This window comes from Oncorhynchus mykiss, chromosome 12 (assembly GCF_013265735.2).
Source record: "Oncorhynchus mykiss isolate Arlee chromosome 12, USDA_OmykA_1.1, whole genome shotgun sequence".
Taxonomy (NCBI): domain Eukaryota; kingdom Metazoa; phylum Chordata; class Actinopteri; order Salmoniformes; family Salmonidae; genus Oncorhynchus; species Oncorhynchus mykiss.
In genome coordinates this window covers 61,211,060-61,224,966 of record NC_048576.1, presented here as the reverse complement: position 1 = coordinate 61,224,966, position 13,907 = coordinate 61,211,060, and positions in this window count along the sequence as shown.

Below are 13,907 nucleotides of genomic sequence, written 5' to 3'. Positions count from 1 at the left end.
ATACAGTGCCTTGCGAAAGTATTCGGCCCCCTTGAACTTTGCGACCTTTTGCCACATTTCAGGCTTCAAACATAAAGATATAAAACTGCATTTTTTTGTGAAGAATCAACAACAAGTGGGACACAATCATGAAGTGGAACGACATTTATTGGATATTTCAAACTTTTTTAACAAATCAAAAACTGAAAAATTGGGCGTGCAAAATTATTCAGCCCCCTTAAGTCAATACTTTGTAGCGCCACCTTTTGCTGCGATTACAGCTGTAAGTCGCTTGGGGTATGTCTCTATCAGTTTTGCACATCGAGAGACTGAAATGTTTTCCCATTCCTCCTTGCAAAACAGCTCAAGCTCAGTGAGGTTGGATGGAGAGCATTTGTGAACAGCAGTTTTCAGTTCTTTCCACAGATTCTCGATTGGATTCAGGTCTGGACTTTGACTTGGCCATTCTAACACCTGGATATGTTTATTTTTGAACCATTCCATTGTAGATTTTGCTTTATGTTTTGGATCATTGTCTTGTTGGAAGACAAATCTCCGTCCCAGTCTCAGGTCTTTTGCAGACTCCATCAGGTTTTCTTCCAGAATGGTCCTGTATTTGGCTCCATCCATCTTCCCATCAATTTTAACCATCTTCCCTGTCCCTGCTGAAGAAAAGCAGGCACAAACCATGATGCTGCCACCACCATGTTTGACAGTGGGGATGGTGTGTTCAGCTGTGTTGCTTTTACGCCAAACATAACGTTTTGCATTGTTGCCAAAAAGTTCAATTTTGGTTTCATCTGACCAGAGCACCTTCTTCCACATGTTTGGTGTGTCTCCCAGGTGGCTTGTGACAAACTTTAAACAACACTTTTTATGGATATCTTTAAGAAATGGCTTTCTTCTTGCCACTCTTCCATAAAGGCCAGATTGTGCAATATACGACTGATTGTTGTCCTATGAACAGAGTCTCCCACCTCAGCTGTAGATCTCTGCAGTTCATCCAGAGTGATCATGGGCCTCTTGTCTGCATCTTTGATCAGTCTTCTCCTTGTATGAGCTGAAAGTTTAGAGGGATGGCCAGGTCTTGGTAGATTTGCAGTGGTCTGATACTCCTTCAATATTATCGCTTGCACAGTGCTCCTTGGGATGTTTAAAGCTTGGGAAATCTTTTTGTATCCAAATCCGGCTTTAAACTTCTTCACCACAGTATCTCGGACCTGCCTGGTGTGTTCCTTGTTCTTCATGATGCTCTCTGCGCTTTTAACGGACCTCTGAGACTATCACAGTGCAGGTGCATTTATACGGAGACTTGATTACACACAGGTGGATTGTATTTATCATCATTAGTCATTTAGGTCAACATTGGATCATTCAGAGATCCTCACTGAACTTCTGGAGAGAGTTTGCTGCACTGAAAGTAAAGGGGCTGAATAATTTTGCACGCCCAATACTTCAGTTTTTGATTTGTTAAAAAAGTTTGAAATATCCAATAAATGTCGTTCCACTTCATGATGTGTCCCACTTGTTGTTGATTCTTCACAAAAAAATACAGTTTTATATCTTTATGTTTGAAGCCTGAAATGTGGCGAAAGGTTGCAAAATTCAAGGGGGCCGAATACTTTCGCAAGGCACTGTACAACAGTTAAGCAGATGTCGTTACGTAGAGCTAAACCAAGGGATTTGAGTGGTTTGAGGGGTTATGTGCCTGATAGCTGGTTTGATAAGTATGGTATAATGCATCGCCTGTTGTAATTAACCCCGTGCCTGAGAAACCTGGACATTATATTAATGGGTTTGGAGAGCCTTGCAATACTTTTGGAGGACCTCTTGATTGCCCTTTTGGTAATCCTAATTGTCTCCATGGGGTGACTCCGGGAGGTGGTTATGCTTGCCATGACTTTCGTAAGGATGGTTTTCCTGTTTACGCTAAAATACCAAATTCTAATGACTATGTACTTGTGCATGTCCACAGAAAATGTCATATGCGTGGTCGTTGCAAGTGGTGCTCCAAGGATAATAATGAAGGACATCTCCATCATACTGATCCTTTGTTCTGTGCCATGTGTCAAAGATGGGATTGTCCTATCTGTCAGGATGAGGAATGTGCTAAAATGGTATATTTTCTAGTATATCTTTGTGTATCCTTATATTCTGTATTGTATTGTGTTTGTTTGATTTATATATATACACACACATATCTTTTGTTTTCAATTACATTTTAATTAAAGCTAGTTTTGCCTTCTAAAATAAGGATCACTTACAACATGTTAGGTAACACAGGGTATTCCAGTTATGAGTGTCTACGGACCATGTCCTTAATACTTTAACAGGTTTTGTTGTGAATTACATAACTTTTGATCGATAGGTGTCTGCGAGGGAGGATTGTGTTAAAGTGTTTAATTTTAGAATGATGTCATATTACTTTTATTTTGTAACTCTAAATGTATTTTATTGATTTTCTTTTACTGAGTATCCTATTCATTGTTTTATTCTCTTTATATTCTACATAACTGTGTAATGGATCTCGTCCTCCTCTTCCGAGGAGTAGCGAGAAGGATCGGAGGATCAATGCGCAGCGTGGTAAGTGTCCATAATGTTTAATCAAAAATGAACACTGAAATACAAAAACAATAAACGTGACTAAATGACACAAACAAAACAGTCCCGTGTAGCACAAACACTGACACGGAAAATAAACACCCACAACTCAAATGTGAAACTAGGCTACCTAAGTATGATTCTCAATCAGGGACAACGATTGCCAGCTGCCTCTGATTGAGAACCATACTAGGCCGAGCGCAGAAATCCCAAATTATAGAAAAACGAACATAGACAACCCACCCAAAGGTGCGGACTCCGGACGCAAAACCTAAACCTATAGGGAGGGTCTGGGCGGGTGTCTGTCTGCGGTGGCGGCTCTGGCGCGGGACGTGGACCCCACTCCACCATAGTCCTTCTCCGCCTCTTCAACTACCTCCGTGGCCTCTTTAGAGCGGCCTCGGACTGGGGACCCAAGCCATGGCTCCCGAATGGACGGGAGATTCCGGCGGTGCCGGACAGGTGGGAGGTGCCGGACAGGCGGGATTCTCCGGAGAGACGGAAGACTCCGGCAGCGCCGGACAGCGGGACACTCCGGCAGCTCCAGAGTGAAGGGCATTTCTGGCAGCTCCTGGCTGACTGCCGGCTCTGGCAGCTCCTGGCTGAGTGGCGACTCTGGCAGCTCAGGACAGACGGGCGACTCTGGCAGCTCAAGACAGACGGGCGACTCTGGCAGCTCAGGACAGACGGGCGACTCTGGCAGCTCAGGACAGACGGGCGACTCTGGCAGCTCAGGACAGACGGGCGACTCTGGCAGCTCAGGACAGACGGGCGACTCTGGCAGCTCAGGACAGACGGGCGACTCTGGCAGCTCAGGACAGACGGGCGACTCTGGCAGCTCAGGACAGACGGGCGACTCTGGCAGCTCAGGACAGACGGGCGACTCTGGCAGCTCATGACAGACGGGCGACTCTGGCAGCGCCGGACAGACGGGCGACTCTGGCAGCGCCGGACAGACGGGCGACTCTGGCAGCGCCGGACAGACGGGCGACTCTGGCAGCGCCGGACAGACGGGCGACTCTGGCAGCTCAGGACAGACGGGAGACTCTGGCAGCTCAGAACAGACGGGCGACTCTGGCAGCTCCGGGACAGCGGGACAATCCGGCAGCTCCAGAGTGAAGGGCAATTCTGGCAGCTCCTGGTTGACTGGCGGCTCTGGCAGCTCCTGGCTGACTGGCGGCTCTGGCGACTCTGGCAGCTCAGGACAGACGGGCGACTCTGGCAGCTCAGGACAGACGGGCGACTCTGGCAGCTCAGGACAGACGGGCGACTCTGGCAGCTCAGGACAGACGGGCGACTCTGGCAGCTCAGGACAGACGGGCGACTCTGGCAGCTCAGGACAGACGGGCGACTCTGGCAGCTCAGGACAGACGGGGGACTCTGGCAGCTCAGGACAGACGGGCGACTCTGGCAGCTCAGGACAGACGGGCGACTCTGGCAGCTCAGGACAGATGGGAGACTCTGGCAGCTCAGGACAGACGGGAGACTCTGGCAGCTCAGGACAGACGGAGACTCTGGCAGCTCAGGAGAGACGGGAGCACCTGTAGGGAGGAGACGGTGAGACAGCTTGTTGCAGGAGGCTGCCACCGGAGGGCTGGTGCGTGGAGGACCAGTGGGCTGTGCTGGCGAACTGGGGACACCATGCCTAGGGATGGTGCCATGTGCCCCGGCCCGAGGAGATGCACTGGAGACCAGATGCGCTGAGCCGGCTTCATGGCACCTGGCTCGATGCCCACTCTAGCCCGGCCGATACGAGGCGCTGCTATGTACCGCACCGGGGACACCGTGCGCCTCACGGCATAACACGGTGCCATCCCGTTCCCCCTCTCCACGGTAAGCACGGGGAGTTGGCTCAGGTCTCCTACCTGACTTAGCCACACTCCCCGTGTGCCTCCCCACCAATCAATTTTTTGGGCTGCCTCTCGGGCTTCCAACCACGCTGCCGTGCTGCCTCCTCATACCACCGCTTCTCGGCTTTCGCTGCCTCCAGCTCTGCCTTGGGGCGGCGATACTCACCAGCCTGTGCCCAGGGTCCCTTGCCGTCCAGAATCTCCTCCCATGTCCAGGGGTCCTGAGATCGCTGCTGCTGCCCGTTACCACGCTGCTTGGTCCTTTGGTGGTGGGTGATTCTGTAACGATTGTCCTCTTCTTCTGACGAGGAGTAAGAGAGGTTGGACTAATGTGCAGCGTGGTAAGTGTCCATTTTAATATATAAAACTGAACACTACAAAAATACAAAATAACAACGTGAATGAACAAACGAAAATCGAAACAGTCCCATATGGTACAAACACAGACACACAAAATAATCACCCACAACTCAAAAGTGAAACCAGGCTACCTAAGTATGGTTCTCAATCAGGGACAACGCTTGACAGCTGCCTCTGATTGAGAATCATACCAGGCCAAACACAGAAATCCCAAATCATAGAAAAAGGAACATAGACAACCCACCCAACTCACACCCTGACCATACTAAACAAAGACATAGCAAAAGAACTAAGGTCAGAAAGTGACATGAAGTATGATTCCCAATCAGAGACAACGATAGACAGCTGCCTCTGATTGTGCACCACACTCGGCCATAAACAAAGAAATAGACAACATAAAATGCCCACCCCAAATCACACCCTGACCTAACCAAATAGAGAAAAGCATCTCTCTACGGTCACGGCGTGACAGTACCCTCCCCCCAAAGGTGCGGACTCCCGGCCGCAAACCTGAACCTATAGGGGAGGGTCCGGGTGGGCAACTACCCTTGGTGGCGGCTCCGGTTCGGGACGTAGCCCCCGCTCCCTACACTGATCCCTCCGCTTCTGTGGAACCGGACCGTGTATCATCGACGGAAACTACGGACCATGAATCGTTGCCAGAGGAACCGGGCCGTGGATCATAGCTGGAGACCCCGGACTGGGGACCGTCACTGGAGACCCTGGACAAGGGACCGTCATTGGAGACCCCGGACTGGGGACAGTTCTGGAGGCCCCGAAGATGGAAGGAGATGGACGAAACTCATTTACATGCATACTTTGAGGTTCTTATCCTTACTGGTGTTTTCAGATCCAATGGGGAATCCACAGAATCCCTGTGGGATGCAGAAACTGTCAGAGAACTTTTCTGTGCAACAATGTCTCTGGAAAACTTCCCCATTCTTTCCAGGATCATCTGCTTCGATAACCGAGACACCAGACCAGCTCTGCAGCAAAGAGACAAGCTTGCTGCAATCAGGTCAGTGTGGGACAAGTGGCTTGACCTCCTTCCCCTGTTTTACAACCCTGGGCCCAATGTTACTGTTGATGAGCAATTTATACAATTTATGGGCCGCTGCCCCTTCAGGCAGTACATACTGTCTAAACCCTCAAAATATGGATGCTGCTGCTTCATCAAATGCGTGGAACTTGCATGTTTATACGTGGAAGCCAGGAGGAGGAGCCCCTGAGAAGAACTAAGGGATGCGGGTTGTCCTGGACGTGGTCACAACATCCCATGTGCTAACTTTTTTACTTCGCACAAGCTGGGACAGGAGCTGCTCAAGAGGAAGCTGACGATGGTAGGAACAGTACAAGAAAAAAGCCAGAGCTCCCACCCCAGCTGATGAATACACAGAACAGGCCTATCAACTCCTCTAAGTTTGATCACGGCTGACACATCCCTAGTGTCCTACATACCAAAGAAATGCAAAAATGTGCTACTCATGAGTACACTGCATAGGGATGGGAGAATCTGTGGCCAGGAACATCAGAAAATAGAAATTATAATGGGTTACAATTCCACAAAAGGGGGGGGGGGGGTGGATAATTTAGACACGCCTGTGACTGGCTACAAAAGAGGAACCCTACGCTGGCTACTGATATTCTTCAATATTTTGGACATCTCAGCGTACAACACATATGTCATCTGGATGGCGTTGAACACAGATTGGAATAGAGGGATTCTCCAGAGTAGACAGCTCTTTCTCGAGGAGCTATGCAAGGTATTGGTAAGACCTCAAAATCAGACGAGGCAACATATCACAAGGACCCCAACTTCTGCAGCGATTGTGATTTGTTAAAGATAAACATGATTTATTCCACCTATATCTTCATTATAATAAAAAAAAATCACAAAAAAAAACGAAGAGCGCTTTTATTGATGAACGTGATATAGCAGAGGAACATGGCAAATATTAACCATGTCTACATTGCTTGTAATTGATATAAGTCAACATCTAAGTATTAAGTATTTTTACGTAAATTGTTATTGCTGTATTGTTTAAAAAAAACAATAATGTTGTGGGTCCATCAGACCAGCGAACATTGGGTGAATAACAAAAACATGAACACCACACAAGTGTTAATAAACCCTGTCTAGTCGTGATGCACTAGTGTAGTCATGGGCTGAGAGAACTTTAGCATACAATTTAACCAGGGATCAACATCAGGGGAAATTTCATAGTGACAACTAAAAATACAACTTCGTAACATTAAACATTCTTGAAAATGCAAGTGTCTTACATCCTTCAAAAGATTAGAATATTGGTAATCAAACTACGTTTTCCAATTTAAAATAGCTATTACAGAGAACAATTACCATGCTTTTGTTTGAGAAGAGCAATCAACAACAGAAACATTTTCCGCCATGACAGTTTTTACACATTCACATCTGAAGGTAAAATTATGACTTACATTTTGATATCTTGCTCTTATTTCTCTTCCTGAGGGTTCCAGTGATCAAATGAAGTGCCGTTTTCTTTGATAAAATCAATTTTTAAAGCCTAAATCGAAACATTTTGTAAACCGTTTGTGCCGTGAATTCCATCTCTATCAATTTTTTACAGAGCATTCGACGTGATTACACACTGTAAACAATTGTTTATCTAGTCATGGTTGGTTTCAGTGCATTCCTCTGGATGTTTGCAACACAGCCAAACATCATTGTTTTTTTTGCGGGGAGTATTGACCGAAGTGAACTAATTTGGAGACAAAGAGCAATGACTACCTTACGGACCAATAATTTTAGCGAAGCTTCATTGATTGACTATATTTCTGCCCAATGACCACTGATCTTCTTGAAATCTAGCTGGGTAGATAGCCAATGAGCTGAGGTAAACGGCAGTATGTAATGGTTTGGGTTGGACCACAATTCCTTGTTTGTAATCGCAAGCGCATGGAACTCCATTCTCGCCTTGACGATCAAAGGAGTTGCTGTAAGGCTTTTTACGCGCAGCTGTATTTCGGAAAGTTGTAGTTTCAACGATTTCATTGAAGATATCATGGCGAATAAATCAGGAAAAGCGAAGTCAAAGTCTAAAGTGAAAGTGAAAAAGTGAAAGTGAGACAGATTTTTTGTTTGAGGAATCTTGGAGTGTTATGATTCAAACGAACTGAGGAGCTGTTTCTGCAAGGACAGGACGTACTTCTGGACGGGTAAGTGCTAATGCTAATATATATATATATATATATATATATATATATATATAAATATATATATATAAATCAAACAAACACAATACAATACAGAATATAAGGATACACAAAGATATACTAGAAAACATACCATTTTAGCACATTCCTCATCCTGACAGATAGGACAATCCCCTCTTTGAAACATGGCACAGAACAAAGGATCAGTATGATGGAGATGTCCTTCACTATTATCCTTGGAGACCACTTGCAACGACCACGCATATGACATTTTTTGTGGACATGCACAAGTACATAGTCATTAGAATTTGGTATTTTAGCGTAAACAGGAAAACCATCCTTACGAAAGTCATGGCAAGCATAACCACCTCCCGGAGTCACCCCATGGAGACAATTAGGATTACCAAAAGGGCAATCAAGAGGTCCTCCAAAAGTATTGCAAGGCTCTCCAAACCCATTAGTATAATGTCCAGGTTTCTCAGGCACGGGGTTAATTACAACAGGCGATGCATTATACCATACTTATCAAACCAGCTAAGAGGCTCCTCTGTCCTCTACTCGTTACTTGTATTAATGGCAACTGTTTGAACTTGTTATTAGTATAAAAGACACCTGTCCACAACCTCAAACAGTCACACTCCAAACTCCACTATGGCCAAGACCAAAGAGCTGTCAAAGGACACCAGAAACAAAATTGTAGACCTGCACCAGGCTGGGAAGACTGAATCTGCAATAAGTAAGCAGCTTGGTTTGAAGAAATCAACTCTGGGAAAAATTATTAGGAAATGGAAGACATACAAGACCACTGATAATCTCCCTCGATCTGGGGCTCCACGCAAGATCTCACCCCGTGGGGTCAAAATGATCACAAGAACGGTGAGCAAAACCCCAGAACCACACGGGGGGACCTAGTGAATGACCTGCAGAGAGCTGGGACCAAAGTAACAAAGCCTACCATCAGTAACACACTACGCCGCCAGGGACTCAAATCCTGCAGTGCCAGACGTGTCCCCCTGCTTAAGCCAGTACATGTCCAGGCCCGTCTGAAGTTTGCTAGAGAGCATTTGGATGATCCAGAAGAAGATTGGGAGAATGTCATATGGTCAGATGAAATCAAAATATAACTTTTTGGTAAAAACTCAACTCGTCGTGTTTGGAGGACAAAGAACACCATACCTACTGTGAAGCATGGGGGTGGAAACATCATGCTTTGGGGCTGTTTTTCTGCAAAGGGACCAGGACGACTGATCCGTGTAAAGGAAAGAATGAATGGGGCCATGTATCGTGAGATTTTGAGTGAAAACCTTCTTCCATCAGCAAGGGCATTGAAGATGAAACGTGGCTGGGTCTTTCAGCATGACAATGATCCCAAACACACCGCCCGGGCAACGAAGGAGTGGCTTCGTAAGAAGCATTTCAAGGTCCTGTAGTGGCCTAGCCAGTCTCCAAATCTGTTGAAAGTTTGTGTTGCCCAGCAGCAGCACCAAAACATCACTGCTCTAGAGGAGATCTGCATGAAGGAATGGGCCAAAATGCCAGCAACAGTGTGTGAAAACCTTGTGAAGACTGGTGGAAAACGTTTGACCTCTGTCATTGCCAACAAAGGGTATATAACTTCTTGATCCTACCCATCCCGCATGCGGGAGCGTAATCATAGCCTCAAACTAATTAGCATAACGCAGCGGACATAAATCTTCCGAGAACATTTTCCTAATCATGAAAATCACAAATGAAATATATTGAGACACACCTTACCCTTTTGTTAATCACACTGTCATCTCAGATTTTTACATTTGCTTTACAGCCAACGCTAGACAAGCATTTGTGTAAGTTTATCATGGCATAATGCTATGGCTAGGCTCTGCTAGCATCAGGCAACATTTTCATGAAAATAAGAAAAGCAATCAAATTAAATAATTTACCTTTGAAGAACTTCAGATGTTTTCACTCAGGAGACTCCCAGTTAGATAGCAAATGTTCCTTTTTTTGAAAAATATTATTTTTGTAGGCAAAATAGCTCCATTTGTTCTTCACGTTTTGCTGAGAAATCGACCGGAATTTTTTTTCCAAATTAGTTCCATAATATCGATAGAAACATGGCAAACGTTGTTTAGAATCAATCCTCAAGGTGTTTTTCACATATATATTCGATAATATATCCGTCGGGACAATTGGTTTCTCATAAGAAGCGATTGGAAAGATGGCTACTTGTGTACTTTACACAAGATTTTCTGCCGGAGCCATCATGTGACCACTTGCTAAATGTGGTCCCTTACGGCTATTCTTCAACATAAATGCATAAAAGACTTCACAATGCTATAGACACCTCTGGGAATACGTAGAAAATGTAAGCTCATTCGTAGCTCATTCACAGCCATATAAGGAGTCATTGGCATGAGGCGGTTTTAAAAAATGCGGCACTTCCTGATTGGATTTTTATCTGGGTTTCGCAGGTAACATCAGTTCTGTTGCACTCACAGACAATATCTTTGCAGTTTTGGAAACGTCAGAGTGTTTTCTATCCAAAGCTGTCAATTATATGCATAATCGAGCATCTTGTCGTGACAAAATATCCCGTTTAAAACGGAAAGGTTTTTTATCCAAAAATGAAAATACTGCCCCCTAGTTATGAAAGGATAACAAAGTATTGAGATAAACTTTTGTTATTGACCAAATACTTATTTCCCACCATAATTTGTAAATAAATTTATAAAAACCCTACAATGTGATTTTCTGAAAAAGAATCTCATTTTGTCTGTCATAGTTGAAGTGTACCTATGATGAAAATTACAGGCCTCTCTCATCTTTTTAAGTGGGAGAACTTGCACAATTGGTGGCTGACTAAATACTTTTTTGCCCCCCCCCCCAACTCTGGACTCTCTGGCCCTTCAGGAGAGAATATCCGTTGTTTGCAGCATTGTCTCGCTTTCGTCCTCCTCTTGGTGCATTAGGCGGTGCATCAGTCGTATCCTGGCTTCCACCTGGTCTGCTGACTCCTCCCCAGCGTCTCAATTTCCTCCGCTGTTCCTGGTCTTTCCGGGCTCCCGCCTGGTGAATCAGCATCCTCTGTGTCCTCATCCCTAGGTGGTTGTCTACGACAAGACTCTGAGTCTGTTCCAACATATGCTAAGGAGTCCACTTTGTTTTCGTTTGGCACACACATGCATTCCTCTCCCCCCCCCCCCCCCTCCAACCTAGTTGGAGATATGTTTTTTTTTTAAATTACTCCTTGTTCATGCTACATCAACTCTAATCCCTAATGGTTAAGTTTCTTGGTAGAATTATTTAATCATTTATCTTAAACCTTGATAAAATATCTTAACAGTCACCCACTCTGTCTTTCCTTTGCATGTTTTTATCACTCTTCAGCATTTTTCTTGCTGTCTTCATGCTTTTCAACAGACCAACTCCTTCTTCCTTGAACATTCTTAGTAATTCATTATCTCTCTCTCGCTTATATTTCCTTTTCTGTTTCTTGTCATTTGGTTTGTGATTCTTTATCAGAGTCTCCATTTCCTCACACACAGAGACATCCAATGTCCCTGCCGCTGGCCATTTAGTGTTCAATTTCTTTGTGCGTTTTTCCCATTTTATAGAGGTCTTTATTATTTATTCTTTGCTTAGGGGTGTCTAGCCTCTAAGATCTCTACTGGTGTTCTGTTCATTGTATCAGTTGACTTATTTTATTATCTTAACTTTATTCAGTGTTATATCCTATTTAATACCTTTCTATTTTTATTTCAGCTGTTTATAATGTTTGTACTTTATTTATTCACTTATTATATTATATCCTACTGTTACTTATTGTTTTTTATTCCTATTTGATCTTTTCTCTGCACTACTTCCTATTTTACTGATTTTTCTCAAAACCCACTCTCTCTTCTAGTTTCTGTAACCTTACACGTCTGTCCTCTCCTTAGGCTAGATTCCCTAAAGGTTCTGCTGCAACAGAGTACTTAATTACCCACTGTTTCCTCCTATCGTCCTTCACGGAGCTATAGTATCTCTAGTAGGTACTATAAACTATGCCACGGTACTGTTCTTTATGTGTTCGTTATTACTATTTATTTTAACCATATAGTATAGCTTATGCTCATCTGTATGTTTTATCTTTCCACTTCATACAATGTCATGTACTATATATGCCTTGTTTAATACTTTATTTAACACATTCTATGTATGACAAAATAGTCACTTAACACACTATTATGTCAATGTCCTATCTTTACACAGTTCCTTTTATCCAACATCTATTGATTTTATTCCCTCTTCCCAGTGAGAGCTAGACGCACTCCTCTCAACTTAATTCAATTAACTGTCACAGAGAGGCTGCGTAATCCTTTCTCTGGACCAACGACACTTAGTCCTCACAAATGCACATACAAAATGATGTTTAACAACCCCCAAAGCTTAAGCATGCAGTTTACTGAATTCAAAAGCTCTAAGCATTACTAGGTTTTTAAGAAATGTAAGGAGAGACCTACATGACACCGTTCCCGCTGAGACAGAATCCCTGAAGCAATTTACACAAACATTCAACTATGTAAGAACAAGCTTATCTGATATAGCTGGGTGGCCACACATTTGTGAGATTGCCCAGAAAAACCGCCGCCAGCCAAAAACGCCACTGTCCTATGGTCCCTTCAACTCCTGGCAAGCTCGCCAAAATATGGTGTGGAATATTGCCTCAGAATATAACACTCTTACTTAGAACTCAAAATTGACTTTCTTACAAAGTAGCAAAGCTGTGCTGATCCGTGGAACAACCAACCTCTCTGAGCACAGAGCTTTGCCTTTATAGCTTTTCATCCTTACATACAACATATGGTACATCCCATATGTAAATGAAATCACTCCCCTCGTCCTCTCGCCACCATTATCTTTGAGTCCAAGTTCTTTGCTTGTTCACGCCCAATAATGCCCACATCTGCTTCGGGTTAGATTATAATGGTGGCGGGACCCCTTATGTCATACAAAATAATAATACATGTATTGCACACTTATGTTTCAGATGTTGGTCATTTTGCTACCATCCTCTCTCCACGTACTCCTGACATTAGTATGTCCAGGTGTAACAAATGCACTCATGTACATTAGCTTAATGTAATCTTTGGCATGTTATCCTACGGTAAATGCACTAGGTGTCACCATTTCTCCATCTGGCCAATGTAATTATTGTCCTTACTACTTCCTGTTAATTTAATTATTGTTAATATGTTTCCTCAGCATGGCAGCTGCACCTAGTTACATTCCATTAACTCCCACACAGCCTGGATTCAAACCAGGGACTGTAATGACTCCTCTTGCATTGTGATGCAGTGCCTTAGACCGCTGCGTCCATGTGTATGTTAACTATTTAACTGTACTAGAATGTTTAAAAGGCCGCAACAAATCTTTATATCGCTTACCAGTGTAGTTTGGTATCGGCCAGAAATGTCATATCGGTGCATCATTAGTTTCCACCACGATCCCATTAAACTTTGCTGCATGTAGCATGGCCAGACACAGACCTTTGGGGATGCAGGTTCTCAAAATGAAAAATGCAGCCAGAAAATTCACAACTCAAAATTCATAATTTACAAACTGTTTCTGTATCAAATTGTTTTTTGTTTTGTTGCAATGACCTATTTATCTAATGCAACAACACACTCATGCCAGTGACTCCTAGTAGGGTAATAACTAGAGACGTCCCACTGGGCACAGACGTCAATTCAACGTCTATTCCACATTAGTTCAAAATAATTTCATTCAAATGATGTGTAAACAATGTTATTTGAACCACTGTGTGCCCAGTGGGATAAAGAGTGACATTGGGAAAAGAGGCTATCAGCTGATCATTATGATGTAAATCTGCTAGTTAGCTAGCTAGTTAGCTATGCTGTCAAACCAAACAATGTTTTACTTGATTTGAGTTTGCATCTGCCG